At 50.6% G+C, this 2,599-nt stretch overlaps 1 pseudogene; it reads left to right on the top strand.

The window, feature by feature from the left end:
* Positions 1-1,898: 1,898 nt before the first annotated feature.
* LOC102893604 lies at positions 1,899-2,157 on the top strand (annotated as a pseudogene).
* The last annotated feature ends 442 nt before the right edge of the window (positions 2,158-2,599 follow it).

The raw sequence follows: 2,599 nt of genomic DNA, 5'->3' as shown, positions 1-2,599 counted from the left end.
GATCGGCCAGCCTGTGGCGTTGCAGCGGAGGGCAGCAAGCACAGGGAGACTTGGGCAGAGTCAACACCAGATGGTTGTGCTTCTGGGATGGCAGATTTTACCCAGGGTCTCCACAGAAAGCAGAGGCACACCTTGGTCTTCTATATCCTAGATCAGCATTCTTCCCTCACATGGGGCCTGGGATGCTTCATACTGTCTGCATTCTGGCAGGCTCCATGTAGATGTTCTGCATTCCCTGGCGATCTACCGTCCACTCATCCATCAGTTCCTGGCCCCAGGGCTGCCTGTCTCTGTTTACCACCATGACATTAGTCTCTTTACTCATTAGGGAGACTTAGAGGTTACAAAGCTGCAAGTTACACCTGTGAGTAAAGGTGGACCACCACCCCCTACTGAGGTCCCTCCTATTCACTCATTCACTCAACGAATATTTTTGTGCTGATCACTGGGCTTCTCCTCACTTGTATTTTTGAAGGCTTAGTTAATGTTAAAGCTTGGTTAATGTGACTTTTAAGTTCACATAGGCTCAAAGCAACCATGTGACTCATCCAAAGCCAATGGCCAGCAAGTTGGCTTGTCAGGCCCCTGCGCTGACTCCTAACCTTGAGAAATTTCCATGATCTCTTTAGTGGCCTAGGAAATTAGGACTTCAGCCTATGTTTGATCAAACCATAATGCTTTCCATTACAAGAACAAGGAGGGTATTGAGGCACAGAGGAGCCAGGAGTGACTGTCCCTGGTACCATGCAAGGCAAGTACAGAACGGGTTCCTCAGCACCATGCCACACAAGCCAGCACTCTGATACATGTGGTGTTTATCCTTTCCTCATTCTGCGGTGATGTCCTTGTTGATGAGCTGTGGAGCACATCCAGAATGTTTTTGGAGCTGTTAGCTATTATGTCCTGAAAAATAATAAATTGCACATTATGGCTCTGTTTCTATCCCTCTTTCTCTCTCTCAAAGCATCTAGAGAGCTAAAAATATCAAGCTCCTTCCAGGGCCCATATCGTGTCAGAGTTACCACCAACAGGAGGGTCTCACCGGCCCTAGAGCCCCTGTTTACTTTGAAGAGCTCACTCAGCACCAGCTGAGAGGCCTCTTGGCCCCAGTGCCTCCCAGAGGATGCCTTCCCGGGCTCCTTTGTACAGACACAGACAGCAGGCTGCCCATTCTTGGCAGAGCGCAGAGCTGCACCCCCAGCCCGTGGCCTGCCTGCTCCTAGGGCCACCAGGTCTGCGTTTATTATTCCAGATGATAAAGCATACTGTCCCGAGGAGTTCAAAGCCTCTAATAACACTGCTGCCTCATGGGCAGGAAAGTTGCCATTGTTTATTTCATGAGCAGCCGGCCAGCCTCTTGCTCTCTCTTCCCCCTCCTTCTCTCCTTCTCTCGCCCAATCTCCCTCCCTAGCCTCTTTTCTTCTTTCCTTTGCTTTCCTGCTCAGGCCCAATTCCCCATTCTCCTGTTTTTCTTTCTTCTCGTTGTCTTCCCCTGTTCTTTCCTCTCTTGAACCATTCAGGAAGCTCTGTAGAAACAGTTCGAAATCGCCTAGTAAGACATTAAGGGCCTCCTGTGCACTGATATTGGATAAGAGCCTTTCCTTTCCTTTCCTTTGTGTTGTAGGCCACACATTTTGAGCGAGAGACGGCAAGGTGGGCACGAACTGATAAATGCCCAGCTTTCAGATCAGGGGATGGGCCCAGCCTGCCTGGGATATTAGCATATTAAAAAGCATGAGTGGTCGGCGTGCGCGCTGGCGCATGGGACTCCGCTGGCGTCGCAGCTGAAGCCCTGGCCGCGTCCTCGGTTGTTTTTGTACCTTCCCACGCAGGCGCTGGCGCGGCCAATTGAAAGCCGGCGGGCTGCGTGCGAATAAATCGGCTTGGTCTCCACCACCATGAAGGTGAAGATCAAGTGCTGGAACGGTGTGGCCACTTGGCTCTGAGTGGCCAACGACGAGAACTGCAGCATCTGCCAGATGGCTTTCAGTGGCTGCTGCCCGGACTGCAAGGTGCCTGGCAAAGACTGAGAGCTGGTATGGATGGGGCCAGTGCTCACACTGCCTCCACATGCACTGCATCTTCAAGTGGCTCAATGCGCAGCAGGTGCAGCAGCACTGCCCCATGTGCCACTAGGAGTGGAAGTTCAAAGAGTGAGCCAGCATGCACCTGCTCGCCGCCCCCACGCAGAGGGACTGGGTGGCCACGGTCCCCAGTGGGTTGCCCTCATGGCTATGACAGGGCGAAACAAGGACCAGAGCTGTGTTGTTTTCTTCATCACAATGTTGACACTTTTATTGCATAAGTAAAACTCATGAAAGCACCTGGTTAGGGCAGGGGGAGAAGCATGAGTAGAAATGGGAATCTCTATATGCTGTGGAATTGACCAAAAAATTAGGACAACTCTACGACATTCCTAGATTTGTGATCTTGGGAAAGTTATTTCTCTGTGGGCCTGTTTCTAATATGTCTGAAGCAGTCAAGAATCCCTGTCCTTTCTTCTCCCGGGAAGGATTAAAATTTACGTAGGAAAAGTCTTTGGTGGTCACAAAATGCTATAGTAATATTATCATGGACTACCTACTACTCATGGTTATTT

The sequence above is a fragment of the Pteropus alecto genome, unplaced genomic scaffold (genome assembly GCF_000325575.1).
Source record: "Pteropus alecto unplaced genomic scaffold, ASM32557v1 scaffold25, whole genome shotgun sequence".
NCBI lineage: Eukaryota > Metazoa > Chordata > Mammalia > Chiroptera > Pteropodidae > Pteropus > Pteropus alecto.
This window is presented reverse-complemented; position numbering and strand designations above follow the sequence as displayed.